At 33.4% G+C, this 15,853-nt stretch overlaps 1 protein-coding gene across 18 annotated transcripts in view; it reads right to left on the bottom strand.

The window, feature by feature from the left end:
• Window positions 1-15,853, bottom strand: part of LINGO2 (leucine rich repeat and Ig domain containing 2) — a 1,288,153-nt gene that overhangs the window by 76,551 nt on the left and 1,195,749 nt on the right. For 2 of the 18 annotated variants that reach the window (XM_074280809.1, XM_074280806.1), the window contains one exon: window positions 7,451-7,535. The exons of the other annotated variants lie outside the window; for them this stretch is intronic. The gene's annotated coding sequence lies outside the window, so the exon portion shown is untranslated. The remainder of the gene's footprint in view (window positions 1-7,450; window positions 7,536-15,853) is intronic. 18 annotated transcript variants of the gene reach the window in all.

Consider the following 15,853-nt stretch of genomic DNA (forward strand, 5'->3'; position numbering starts at 1 on the left):
GTCAGGGCATCAGTCAGGGCATTATATGAATAGGTATAATAAAAGCTTTTAAGATTACATGTGGCTGTTCTTGAGTGCGCTACCGGTTATTAAACTATAGATTCAAGAGATTGTGGCCAGAGACCTTTGAAGGCCTCAGAGGAGGCAAGCCGGGTAGAGTTCACACTGCTAAGCACAGTGGTCAAAGGTACTCTGGTGGGTCTAGGGCAGACTAGTAATTGTAACTGCCAGGAGAGCACGCTACACAGGAGTAATGAAGAGATTACTTTTGCACAATAATTTGAGATTAGAAAAATTTGTATAGCTTGTATTCAGCTACTGTGAACAAACTGAAAAGTATACAGAATATTATAAAGTCTCTTGTATGTTATCAAAACCATGAAAATAGAACCTAAGTTCAACTCCAGGGACTTAGTGAGATGTCTTATTGGAGAGACTTAAGCTGTCTATAAAATGCAATTTTAATAATGAACTTGATGAAGATTCATTTTAATTCAGAACAATCTCTCTTATTCACGGTATGCATAATATTTTTTTCTTCCTCTTCCCGATCTAAGACCCTGCAGTGATTCACAAAAGATTTATAAAAATTATTAAGATATGCCTATATTTTGAACTCCTTATCAGTATACCTTGCCTGAAATGGGAAATGATCAGGGAGAATTTTATGGAGGCTTCCTTCAAGAAAAAGAAATATTAAAATAGTCTCTGCACTTTCAGCTTCAAAGATATCATAGGATTATAGAATCTCATGGTCACAAGGAATTTCAGTGGCCAACTGCTACAAGCTCAACTTGTAGGAAAAAAAAAATCCCCTCTTCAAAATTGGGAACAAATAGCCTTCCAAACAATTGCCTTAAGGATCTTTAGCCAGGAGGAAACTATTATCTTCTGAGGCAGCCTCTTGCACTTTGAGATAACTATAAGAAAGCATTTTTTTTCCCCTTAAGTCCCTCCTAAATCTATTTTTCTAAAGTTTCTACCCATTGCTCTAAATTCTGTTCTCTGTGGTAAAGAACAATAATTTTAATGCCTCTTCTACGTGAGAGTTCTTCGGATTTTTACATGATCATAGATTAGATGCTGGAAAGACTCTTAAAGGCCATCAAGTCTACAGCTAAGTGTCTTATCCAGGGGCATACAGCTAGAACATAATTGAAGTAGTTTTCGTAATCTAAGGCTTCTTGGCTCAATATAGTCTATTACCCCAGCACTTCTAAATCCTTTTGGTTTCAGAACCCATTTATACTATTAAAATTTTTGCAACCTTCCTAAAGAGCTTTTATTTACATGGGATATAGATAGATAGATAGATAGATAGATAGATAGATAGATAGATAGATAGAACCTATCTTTCAAAATCTTGAATATTAAAAATGAAAGCAGTGGATAGAGTCTTGGGCTCAGGGTCAGAATAGATCTGAGTTCAAATGCAACCTGTTTTGCCCCAGTTCTCTTTTAATGTCCTGACCCAGTTACCCTAATTGTCTTATTCAATTACTCTGCCTCAGGTTATAAACATTCCCTTTCATTGTTAGGATAAAGATTTTATATCTTAGATCTTAGGCTATACTTATTTCCTCTTAAAGTTTGATGGGATAAAGGTCTTTATCCATTTTAGACATTATTAGAATATCAGGAGCCTCTCCAGGACCTCTCATTATGTCATCTTAGGTGCCTTCCCCCATTAGGTCAGCCCCATCCAGGTACCTCTCCCATTATGTCATTGTTCTTGTTATCCTATAAAGAATCTTGTGTATCTGACTTTGGTGCTGGATTCTCTGAGATGATAGTCTTGTTAATAAATTCTGTATTGAATACTTTCTCTTGTCTTGCTCAATTTCTTCTGCATTACAAACCCCGGAAACTTATGTGCTGTGTGACTTTCTATCTAAAGGTCCACATTTATAAAAGGGAGATAATAATAGTATCTTCTTCCTAAGATTTTTGTGAGGCTAACATGAAATAATATTAGCAAAGCACTTTGTAAACCTTAAAATAGTATATAAATGCTAGCTATTATGATTGATAGCAAGACAGAATTTTTATGAAAGTAGCTTTGACTTCACAGAGCTCCTGAAAGGGCATCTTTCCTCAGGGTCCCAGAACTATATCTGAAGAACCACTGCACTATACTAACATGATTTAGAGATGGAAGGGAATTTCAAAGACATCTAGCACAAATCTTGTATTTTACAGTTAAGAAAACTTGGAAGCTAAGAAATTAACCCAATAAATCTAGTAAATGAGATAGTCAGGATTTGAACCCAAGATTCTAAATTCAAATTTCCCATTCTTTTCATTTCATCCTACTTCTCTTTCTGTTCACCCTATGTGGTGGTGTGAAGACAAATATTTAATATCTAGGTCTCTGGAGGGAAATGTATAGACAATATGATTTTTAAGTTTAACTTGTACTAATATTTTCTGTATCATTTTCTTTAGACAATCAACAAAATAATAAATCAAGTTCTCATTAGACAATTTCATAATCTGCTGAGCTATCACTCTTTAGTTCTAGCATAGCACTGTTCTAAAACTATCATCCTCCAGTTTCTTCACTTTGATCTCATATAATATAATCTTAAAGTTCTTCACCTTTTGAATGCACTCAAATTTATCAATATTCTTCCTAAGATGTGGTACCCAAGAATGAACACATGTCCTTGAAGTGCAGTATATAGTGAGACTAGTTATCTCTCTAGTCTTGCAGGTTTCCAATCTTAGGACCACTTCTCAATATAAAATTTGTAATATAAAATATAAAATTGTAAAAATTTTATAGAGTTTTGTTTGAGTAAGGAATTAAAAAAAAAAAAAAAAGGATTGGGAAGAGATTGCATTATGGCTAATAAATATCTACCACCTATTTCTCTCACTATCCCTGCATTACCCGATTATTGATCACAAAGGAGCAAACTAATTCCAATCTATACTTTTTGTTCTCTTATCATTATCCTCCTCAACCTTAGCTACTCCAGTCTCTTTCTGACTCTGTTCTTCCCTTCTAATCTGCTTGCTAAAATTTCCATTCCTTAGAGAAATAACTTGAACTTCCCCTAATCCTATTTTCCCCAGATGATCAAGATCAGGCTCTCAAACACTATCTATGCCATCATTCACACTCTGACATGGAAGGAGAGTTGGAATATCTTTTGTTTCTACTACCACTTTTATTCTGCACCTTGATAGCTATCACTCAAAACCTTTTACTCATGTAAAGTTCACTTGCTTAAAATTTTCCAAGCTATTCAAATCATGTGTACTATCCCTTGATGATTCTTCTTTCCTCTGAGAGTTCAGAAATCTTATTTATAATAATTAGTGCTTTTCCAATCTCATCCCAATTCTTAAAAAAAAAAGAAAAGAAAAGGAAACTTTATTAGAATTTACAGTCCCCTCAAATTATCATCCACCCTTTTACAACCAAACTCACAGGAAAAAAAAAAAAAAAAAAAAAAAAAAAAAAGAAAAAAAAAAAGCTATCTACCCTATTTAATTCCATTTTCTTGGTTCACTCATTCCTCAATCCTTTGCAATCTGGTTTCTGACCTTATAGTTCCACTGAAATTGCTCTTTGCAAAATGCCTGGGGGTCAATTACTTGCCAAAGTAAAACTCTTTTCTATTTTCCCTAACCTTCTTTACTCACTTGCATTTGATACTACTCATCACTCTCTCTGGTTATTCTCTCCTCTTTTGGATTTTCATGACACTAGGATTTATGACACTGACTCTTACCCATCTGATCACTTTTTAATCCCTTTTCATGTTCAAAGTCCATATCAGGCCTCATAAAACCAGGATATCTATCCTATAGCCCCTTTCTTTTCTACCCACACTTAATCTCTTGATAAATTTACCAACTTCCATGAATTTCATTACTATTTATATGCAAATGACACATCCAACTTTAATCTCTATCCTGAATTTCAGCCCTGCACCATAAATTGCCCTATTTGGATATTTTAAAGTACATATCCCAAAATCATCTTAAACTCAATTCAGTATGTCTAAAACAGAGCTCATTCTTTGTTCCTAATATTACACCAATAAATTTTGGATAAAAAATACTGTCTGTATCCAGAAAGAGATGATTGAATGTAAATTAACACATGCTGTGTTCACTTTTTTTTTTTTTTACTTATGTTTTTTCTCTTTTGTTCTGATTTTTCTTTCCTAACATAATTCATAAAGAAATGCATATTTCAAAAGTTAATATACATATATAACCAGAAAAAATAAAATAATCAAATTTCAATTTGTAGTTGTTTAGTCATTTTTAATGGTGTCTGACTCTTTGTGAGCCTTTTTGGGATTTTCCTGACAAAGATATTAGAATTGTTTGCTATTTCATCCTCCTATTCATTTTACAGGAAATTGAAGAATTGGGTTAAATGACTTGCCAAGGTTACACAATTTGTAATTGTCTAAACCTATATTTGAACTCAGATCTTCTTGATGAAAGCCCTGGCACTGGGCCAAAGTTCTCTTTTCTATCAAATTACACTATCATCCTTCCTGTAATCTCTCAGGTTCATAATCCCAGTATTATCCTCAACCTTTTTTAATTTCTCATTTTATAATGTAAAAGCTGCTCTAAAGCTCTCTTTCCATCCTTAATGGACATTTATAAAGTTTAATGAAATTTGCAAACTTGTAATTTAAATTTGCAAGATACTATGTTATCTTAATTGATCCTCATAACTCTGAGGTAGTTGCTATTATTACTCCTGTTTTACAAATGAGGAAGCTAAGACCTAGAGAAGTTAAGGGACTTACCCGGTGTCACATAGCTAGTAAGTGTCTGAGGCCAAATCTGAACTGAGGTCTTCCCAAGTGCTTTATCTACTAAGCTACTGAGCTGCCTATTATTTTACTCCCAGTTATACATGTCCATTCAAACTATCTGTTCTTCATACACATCACTTTGTCTCTGCTCTCAATGCCTTTGAATTGGCCATCCTCTTATGCCTGGAAGAATGACACTTAAGTGGTGAAGTGGATAGAATGTCAGGCCTGGAATCAGGAAGACTTGAATTCAAATGTGGCTTCAGACACTTATTCTCTGTGTGATCCTGGGCAAGGCTCTTAACCCTGTTTGCCTCAGTTTCTTCATCTGTAAAATGATCTGGAGAAGAAAATAGCAAACCAAAATCTTTGCTGAGAAAATCCTCCAAATTAGTCATGATATGGTAGAGCAGTGGTATCTTCCCAAGTAAACTACAAGTCAATACTCTCATAATTTGGGTAGTTGCTACCTTGTAAACTATTGGACTTGCAATATGATCCTGTGCCCAAAATGTTTAGTCTTCCTATAAATAACCATAAGGTGCTAATGGAGTTAAAGCACAAATAACATACTTTTCTAATTCCCAACATAATGCTTTGTTTTTCTCATTCAATAGAACACTTAATATATATATATTTTCTTGTACCTATATCTATATCTATATCTATCTATCTATCTATCTACACACACACACACACACACACACACACACACACACACACATACACACACACATATATATATATATTTGTCACCTTTCCATACTAGAATGTAAGCCACTATCTTTTTTTTTTTAAATTTTATAATTATAACTTTTTTTTGACAGTACACATGCATAGGTAATTTTTTTTTTACAACATTATCCTTTGTACTCCCTTCTATTCCGAATTTTTCCCCTCCTTCCCTCCACCCCCTCCCCTAGATGGCAGGCAGTCCCATACATATTAAATATCTTATGGTATATCCTAGGTACAATATATATATATGTGCAGAACCGAATTTTGTTGTTGTTGTTGCAAAGGAAGAATTATATTCGGAAGGTAAAAATGATCTGGGAAGAAAAACAAAAAAAAATGTTCTGAAATGGGACTATTTAGGCTACTTACTTCTTCCTCTGTTTATCTGGGCAAGCTATATTTTTGAAGGTATTCTTCCATTTCATTTAAGTTATCGAATTTATTGGCATAAAGTTGGGCAAAGTATCTCCTATTTCGAAGCATAGTGATACCAAGTGGCAAAGAATGATATCAGGTGACAATCTACATACAATAGCAAGTTGTTTATATGGTCCCCCTGTGCAGAATATAGTTAGAGCATACGCAGTATTGCTTTGGTTATATAAGGGTATTAGGGTATATAAGGGTAAAATAATTTGGAATAAATGGATTCCATATTTTCACCATCTTCGTGGGTCTCCTGCCTTCTTCAGTCCTTCACTAAGACCAAGGATTTGGGCTGGTCCCAAGATTCTCCAGAAAGCTAGTATGGATGGTATATTTTGTCACCCCAGCATGGGGGCTCTAGAAATCACAATACATTTTGGCACCCCAACTTGGGGGCTCTAGAATCACAGTATATGTTGGCATTCCAATTTGGGGGCCCTAGAAAGCATAATATATTTTGGTACCCTGACTTGGGGGGTCTAGAGAAGCACACTACATCAGGTGATTATTAGCTTTTTAAATAGTTTGAATGACTTGTTTGTGGTCCCAAACAGCATAATGGTAACCAACCTAGCCATAAGGGCCAGGATTCTTCACATATTCATTAATTAATCCAGAAAAATTAGTTAGAAGATAGCCAACTAAGACAAGCCTGGACATGAGTTCAGATGTAAGTCAGTAAATCCTATGTCACTCATTCACATCAACAATTGCTCTCCCTGCATCCAGAGAAAGCTTGGGTCTCATCTGGTATAGTCTGAATTCATAAGAATATTCATGCTGTGCAATTCACACTCATGCTTAGCAGATAATGAAATATATTTTATGCTCAGGTATCACTAAATAATAGTTGGAACTTAAAAAAAAATCAATGCCATCAGCATTCAGATCTGTTACAATGAGCTTCTGAATGTATTAGTTTTCAAATGATAAAAACTACAGGTGATTCATCTCCAACTAGGGACTGAGGACACAATTGTTTGTTTATATTTCTCTCTGTATTTTTCTATTATCTCTCTCTCAAATTTTTTTTTTGTTATGAAACCCCTTTGAGACAGATCATCCCAAGAACATTTATGTATTAAACTGGAATAATAACAAATTGTGTTGACAAGCTACTTTATCCATCAATGATGTTAAAACTACCATACTATTTATCTGACATCACAGCTTAGCCTAGTATGAAGAAATGGAAATAACACTAAAGGAAACAAAGATGGGAAAGATAATTAATTCAACGAACCAAACCATGTGATTTAACAAACTCTAGTAATTTTCTGTGGCCTTTGGTATAAAATACAAACTCCTCTCTTTAACTTTTAACTTGGTCCCCAACCTAACTTTATACATTCATTGGACATTATTACTTTTTCCATACTCTACTTTCCAGCTGAATTTACTTTTCTTTCTCTCATATACAACATTTTACTTCTTATCTTTGTACATTTGTACTAACCATCCCCATGCCTGGAATGCATTCTCTTCTTAACTCTTACCTAATAGAATCCCTCACTTCCTCCAAAATCTTCCACAGACATGACATATGCATGAAGTTTTTCCAAAATCTCCAACTGTTAATGCCTTTAAAAGGAAAAAAAAAACCTGTATCTAACAATTTTGCATTTATTTGTATTTGATAACTTTGTGCTTATATTGTAAACATATATAAATATATACCTGAATTTGTTGTCTCCTACATTACAATATAAGGTTTTTATCAATAGGGATTGTTTCATTCTTTGTGCTTGTATCCCCAGGGTCTAGCACAGATTATATAGTAGATACATAATAGATGATGCTTTTTTGATAGATTGGTTGACCACATCATATATACTAAAGGAAGAATGAGAAGAAGATGACATAAATTTGAAGATGTTGAGGAATAAATTTTCAAAATATCTGTGAGAGGGAAAGATATAAAATATTTGAAAAGAAATCACAGAAGTTATTAATACCAAAAAAAGGCATTTGAGAAGCTGTTAGTAACATTAGTATTGCCAACCCATGTTTGCTTTCTCATCTCTACATATATTTATGGAATTAACTTTCATATTTTAAAAGCATATTTGATAGAATTTTGAAAAGGGAACAGGTAGTGTTTATTTATAAACTATATTTCATAGCATAATATATTTTTCTGTGTTCTATTACATTTTTACTTATTCCTGATTACATTTTTTAAATTATTAAAGCTTTTTATTTACAAAGCATATGTATGGGTAATTTTTCCAACATTGACCCTTGCAAAACCTTTTATTCCAAATTTTCCCCTTCTTCCCCCCCCCCACTCCCTTCCCTAACTGGCAGATAGTCCAATACCTGTTAAATATTCATAACATATATTTTTAAGACACACAGATGACTGAAGGATAAGAACTAACTGGGCATACATGTAAAGAGCAGGAACTCTGTATGAATGATTTAATCCTACAACAAGGTGTTAACTCAGTGGAATTGATAAGACAATAGTTATCTAATTTAGCAAGTGAGTTCTCTAGTTCAGTATGATTGATTTAATCTTACAATAAATAATGGTTCCCTAGTGATATAATGATTGGTTTATATTCAGTATACTGTAATGATGTAAATATAATAGAATATATAAACTGGGGACAAACTTGGCCAGAGAAGAGAAGACAAGAGGACTGGAGGCTGGAGCTCAAGTACTTGGACTCAAGACAGCCTTCAAGATAGAGACCTGTCCTGGTGGCTCTCCTGCTTTCTGCACTGAAACCAAGACCCATTTTACGGAGGGCCTCCAGAAAGCTAGCCAAGGCCTCAGGTGTAGGAGACAGACTGTAAAGGAGATAATAAAGACTTTGGATTTTATCCCTGACTATTCTCATGGTGATTATTCTGCTGAAAACAAAGCTGGTCCTGAGACCTCCAGAAAGCTAACAAGAATATTACACATACATGTTTACTATCAAAAAATATTTGTTTTGGTGGTACAATATGTATCCTTAAGGCTCTTCTTCAACATGTATTTTTTGGTGTATGTGATAATATCATGTAAGACTTCTTGTTAGATGCAACAACGGAGAATTTTGTCACTGTCATGAAAAATGTTACTCTTAGATAGTAAGATCCTCCAAATACTTCAGATCTACAAATCTATGGTGCTGTAATAGTATGCCTCTTCTCCCACTCCGACCCTCTATTCACCCACCTTTTCCATCTTTCCCTGACCTCCTTTACTTTCTCTACTTATATTTTCCTTTTCTCTTCATCTTAAAACCTTTAGAATTGGGCAGTACAATCCGGACTGATAGAGGACAACTTACATTGTCTTTTCTTTACTTACCTTGACCAGAATATATTAACCAACCTGTTGTAGTTAGGGATCATCCTTGGTAATAACATGCATTGTAAGGTGGAATTTAGCATAATCATAATTAGAATGTCATTCATTTCATTAAACAAATGAGGTTATACTTTCATTAAAGTACAAAATGTAAATAGAGAAATGACCTAAGAATCAGAAAAGTCTGGATTTAAGTTCTCCTTCTGATATATACTAATGGTATGATAATGAAAAACTCTAACCTCTTAGATTCTCAGGAATTCCTCTAACACTCTATAATTACAGAGAATTGTTGCTCTGCAGCAGTAAAGGGAATCCTGCTACCAGTTCCTTGCATAGATGAAATCAGAATACCACATTCCTGTCCCTCCTCCATCCCCAAATCAAAATCTGGGCTAATCTGTTTCTAGAATTGTAAGGTCTTAGTCCTAAAATTGGAAGGTACCCCAGAAGTTATTAAGTCCAAACAAATCCCTTTCTATGGGAGGAAACAAAAGCACAGGTAGCATGTGTGCCATATAGGATATGAATTCAGGTCTTCTGAGTCTAGAACATGTGTTCTATTCTAGTGTTTGGTATATCTAGAAGACTGAAAAAAGTGTACAGAGAATCTCAGACTAGCCTTGTCTTTTAGTTTAGTTTTTTTTTTTTTTTTTTTTTTTTACACTTGTTGTAGTGGGCTTTTCAGTTTGAAGTCTGCTTTATAGCAATATTTAAGATTACTAATAAGCTGTAGAGACTCTCAACAGAGAAAGGATTTTCTATTCTTCTTACTCACTTCTCCTGATGTAAACTTAAAGTTTCAAATCTACGAGCTCAGAGTTATTTATCTTTTTAGTATCAAAGCAAACAGGTGATGTTATAGAGTTAAATGACTCTTAGATACTTGGCTATTATTATGAGATGTGGCCCTTGATTCTACTTCCTTTCCAGGAGGGAAGCAAATAATGCTAGGGTAAAGAATTACATTTACTTCTCCTTTGGTCTTAAGCATAGTGTTGAATACTTTATTAAAACCTATACAAATATAATTTACAACATGAACATAGGAGTTATAATTTAAAATGACATATTTAAAGTCAAAAGGCCTAGATTTGAAAGAATAATATATTTTTAGTTAGAAATACCCAGTTTTGCTAGTTATTAATTATGTGCAAATTCCTATAATAAAGTGATTCCTCAGTTTCCCCATTAATAAAATGGGAATGTTGGACTATATTCTCTCATGTTTCCTTCTGTTCAGAATCCAATGATCCTATAAATTAATCTAAAGATGTGTTTGATTCTTAAAACTGTTCATAACTTAGCTCTTTCCTACCTCTTATGCCTTATGCTCTGATACTCTACAATTTAATTGTATGGGCCTCCTTGTTATTACTTGCCCAAGTCTTTTCATCTTTCCAGATCCATTTTTCACTGATTTTCCTCCTTGCTAGGAAGTTTTGTCTCCTCACTGCTACATCCTGGCTCCTTGGGTTTCCTTCAATTTCCACATAAAACCTTATTTTCTGCAAGAAGCTTTTCCTAATCTGCCTTAATGCTATTCAGTGTCTTCCCTCTGAGATTACTTCCAGTTTATTCTTTATACAGCTTGTTTGTACCCAGGTGTTGGCATGTAACTTCCTTTTTTTTTTTTTTTTTTTTTTTCCTGAGGCTGGGGTTAAGTGGCTTGCCCAGGGTCACACAGCTAGGAAGTGTTAAGTGTCTGAGACCAGATTTGAACTCAGGTCCTCCTGAATTCAGAGCTGGTGCTCTATCCAGGCATGTAACTTCCCAATTAGATTGTGATCTCCTTGAGGGCAGGGAGTATTCTTTATTTTCTTTGTATCTTCAGCATTTTGTAATGGGCTGATAAATAATATTAAATAATTAATATTAAATAATTGATATTAAATAATATTAATAAGTGCTTGTCAATTGACTAGCAAATAATTTTTAGAAGTAGTTAGTGTGACTGTGACTTCAGAAAATTATTCTCTAAAAAGAGCCTTCTGAGCAGGAAGAATAGAAAACACAGGTTTTTTTTTTTTTTTTTTTTTTTTTTTTTTTGTTGTTTTTAAAGGTGGCTTCAAAAGAATTAATTCCAACTACTGTATTAAAATTATAATTACTGTAATAGTCTTTTGAAATGATAGCACCTCATTGATTTGATCATTCCTGTCATTGATTCATTAATCCCTTCCATTTCTGGTTTAGATAGCTAGACTGGAACATGGCAGACATTGTAATATCACATAAATGCATGACAAGTGCCTAGGATTATATCATTTATTAGACAGTAATCAATGGGACACTTAGCTTTTTAAGCAATTAGAAAATTCAAGAGTATGAGAAAGGATTGGCAGCTTTCAAAGACTATGACCATTGACAGAAATAAAAACAAATAAAAGATACAATGGTTTAAGCTGATCTTTTTTTTTCATTTTTGAAATTTCATCCAATTTCAATTAGAGCTACATATACAATCTTTTATTTGAGCCAAAAAAAATCTGACTAAAGATTAAACTTTTTTTAAATTCCTTCTCAGTGGGAAAACGTTGACAGAATTCTCTTCCATGGGCATAAAGGGAATATAATTTAACTATTGAAAGCAATTTGAGGTCATCAGTTGAAAATTATATCAATGTAGAATCTAATTTGAGGGTCCCAGCCATAACAGACCTAACTTCAATCGAATCCAACAATCATTTTAGTAAGTGCAAGGTACTTTGCTAAGGTGCTGGGAATACAAAAGTCTTAAGGGCTTAACATTTCACTGTTCATGGAGTACAAAATGTAAACAGATAAGAATATATGATACTTTGAGCAATAACACCTACAACTAACCATCAGAAAGACTTTCCACCTCACTTGGCATATGAGTTGAGTCTTGAAAGAAACTAGAAATGAAAGGCAGTTTTTTTCAAATGTGAGGATTAACTTGTACAAAAGCAAAAGGGCAAGAGATGGAAGGCTGAATTTGGGAAATAGAAAGAAGGTCAATGTGGTTGTAGTATATGAATATAGAATTATGAGAAATGAGTCTGTAAAGAAAATCTAGAGACAAATTGTAAACAGCTTGAAATGACAAATTGAGTTTTTATTTTGTCCTAGAAGCAATATCTTAGAAACCTTTGAAGGTTTTGTAGAAAGAGAATAAGATGCAATTGAGGAATTTTATTTTGTCAACTATAGAGAGAGGATGATTGGAGATAGAAGAAGCTAGAAACTGGGTGTTCAAAGAGGAGTTATTATAATAATTCAAGCTTGGGGTGAAGAAGATTCTCTCAGTAGAGGGAAGAGGAAAAATGTAAGAGACTGTAAAGGAACAGTTAACAAGCTTTGACAATGGAATAGTTGGAGGTGAATGAATAAGGAAAAAGGGAAAAGTATAAAATAAGAGAAGATGCAAATCTAATCAAAATTATTATTTACCCAAACTATTCTTTCTATGAATTTCTAAGAATTCCCAGAATAACACTTAGCTAAGAAGCTTTTTTCATTTCTGCAGATAAGAGACCCTCTTTACATGTACAAAAAAAAATTAATCTCTCTTGTGTTTGGCCAAAAATTCTATAGCTGATTTATGCTAGAATGATGTGTTGTGTATGTATGTATGTATGTATGCATGTGTGTGCATATGCTGTGTCATACTATGTGTATATATAGAATATATGTAACTTTAAAATAATGAAACTGATTTTCATGTGTAACATAGAACTGGTATCATTATAGTTATTTTACAATATAGATATAGAAAAAGAAATATAAATGAAATCGTTTAAAAATGTCCATGTTTGAATGTTAGTTGAAAAGTCTAGGGTAGCCTAGGGATTTGCTTACACATAGTAGAATCTTAATAAATATTTGCTTAATTATAGTGTATTGTACAGAACTTAAATTGCTTGCTTTTAAATCCCTTATTTCTAGGGATGCCTGAAAAAACTCAAATGACTTTTTGCGACTTCTGTTGAAGGCAGATCTTGAAAGACTCATTACATTAGATATACAGTTCATATTGGGCATCATGTATTTCAACAAGCAGGATTGGAGAAAAAGTGGAAAGCAGAAATTATTTCTGCAATAAAAAAATTAATACAAATGAAATCTGATCATGCTGGTCTAGATAAAACATACATATACTATCCATATTATAAGAAAAGTAAATAGATGACTTCCACAAGCAAGAGTATGACCTGAAGCTATTATTAAAAATTTGGCCTAGTCTACTCTATTTTCCCAAGGGAAGCTATCACCAAGGTGAGATTCCCTCATTAACACAAACTATGTTGAGTGATGAAGCCTGGAGAAGTTATCAGACTTCTCAGTGATGAATGCTATATATTTGTTTGGTTCCAATTCCTTCCTCTGCCTACCAAGTCTAATTGAAATTTTTATATATTTTCTTGGGACTTCAAATTGACTCCAAAATTACTTCAACCAATGACAAAAGAATGAGGAAGAACTTTGTGGATAGGCCCAGAATTACTCTATTTCTTATAGTTTATGCCTACTCCCAGAAATTTGGATTAAATTAGTTTTATAATATATATATATATATATATATATATATATATATATATAGAGAGAGAGAGAGAGAGAGACTTATAGTTATAGTTATAATTATAGTTATAGTTGTAGCTATATAGTTATACATTTGTAATTTTTCCCCAGTTTTTGATGCCTGTGGAAGATGGGGAATATATAAAATCATCAAATTATAGAATATTGGAAGGATTTCAATGATCATTTTGTCTAGCTACCTTTTGTTCCAACTTTTCCCCTTCTTCTCCCCACCCCTTCCCCCAGATGGCAGGTTGACCAATACATGTTAAATATGTTAAAGTACAAGTTAAATACAATATATGTACACATGTCCAAACAGTTGTTTTGCTGTACAAAAAGAATCAGACTTTGAAATAGTGTACAATTAGCCTGTGAAGGAAATAAAAAATGCAGGCAGACAAAAATAGAGGGATTGGGAATTCTATGTAGTGGTTCATAGTCATCTCCCAGACTTCTTTCGCTGGGTGTAGCTGGTTCAATTCATTACTGCTCTATTGGAATTGATTTGGTTTATCTCATTTTTGAAGAGGGCCACATCCATCAGAATTGATTATCATATAGTATTGTTGTTGACATATATAATAATCTCCTGGTCCTGCTCATTTCACTCAGCATCAGTTCATGTAAGTTTCTCCAGGCCTTTCTGAAATCATCCTGTTGGTCATTTCTTACAGAACAATAATATTCCATAATATTCATATATCACAATTTATTCAGCCAATCTCCAATTGATGGGCATCCACTCATTTTCCAGTTTCTGGCCACTACAAAGAGGCTGCCACAAACATTCTTGTACATACAGGTTCCTTTCCTTTCTTTAAAATCTCTTTGGGATATAAGCCCAGTAGTAAGACTGCTAGATCAAAGGATATGCACAGTTTGATAACTTTTTGAGCATAGTTCCAAATTGCTCTCCAGAGTGGCTGGATGTGTTCAATATTCCACCAACAATGTATCAGTGTCCCAGTTTTCCCACATCCTCTCCAACATTCCACATTACCTTTCCCTGTCATTCTAGCCAATCTGACAGGTGTGTAGTGGTATCTCAGAGTTGTCTTAATTTGCATTTCTCTGATTAATAATGACTTGAAGCATCTTTTCATATGGCTAGAAGATTCAGGCCAGTTTCAATGATCTTATGATGAAGAGAGCCATTTACACTTAGAAAGAAGACTGTGGGAACTGAATGTGGACTACAACATAATATTTTCACTTTTTGTTATTGTTTGCATTTTGTTTTCTTTCTCATTTTTTTCTTTTTTGATCTGATATTTCTTGTGCAGTGTGATAATTGTGGAAATATATATATGGAAGAATTGCATATGTTTAACATATATTGAATTACTTGCCATCTAGGGGAGGGGGTGGGAAGAAGGGGGGGAAAAATTTTGGAACACAAGGTTATGCAAGGATGAATGTTGGAAATTATCCATATACATGTTTTGAAAATAAAAAGCATTAATTAAGACAAAACAAAACAAATAGGTTCACGAAAAAGTAAGAGAAGAACTTTGGATTAATACTAGTAAGATGTATGTGTAATTATATAATTTTATATAAATTACCTGGAATAGCTTAATAGAAAAAGCAATAGAAAAGAAACTAGGCATAAATATGAAGACTTTCTCTTGCTCATTAATGAGCAATTAATTAATAATCAAAATAGTTGATGATTTAAAAAGGAAGAGGAAAACATTTATTAATTAAAATGGCCAAAATAAGAGTGAAAAAAAATTTCAAAGGCACCAATTATGTAAGAGAACCATTTTGAAAAAAAAAAAAAAAACAAGTCCAAGTAATTCTGGGTTCATATCTCATTTGACAGTAAATGTTTAAGAGTTGAGGATAAAAACTGACAAAATAAAAGATCATTGGAGATGAATTTTGAAAGAAATGAAAATTCTAGACCTAGACCTGCAAGTTTGAAGGCAAGGAGAAGTGAAAGAAATTGATCAGAAAGCAAGAAGCTATCCATATGCCTTGTGTTATGTGATATATGTGAGTTATTATAATATAACTCACTGTATAATATAACTGTATGCATGTGTTA

Source organism: Sminthopsis crassicaudata, chromosome 1 (assembly GCF_048593235.1).
Source record: "Sminthopsis crassicaudata isolate SCR6 chromosome 1, ASM4859323v1, whole genome shotgun sequence".
NCBI lineage: Eukaryota > Metazoa > Chordata > Mammalia > Dasyuromorphia > Dasyuridae > Sminthopsis > Sminthopsis crassicaudata.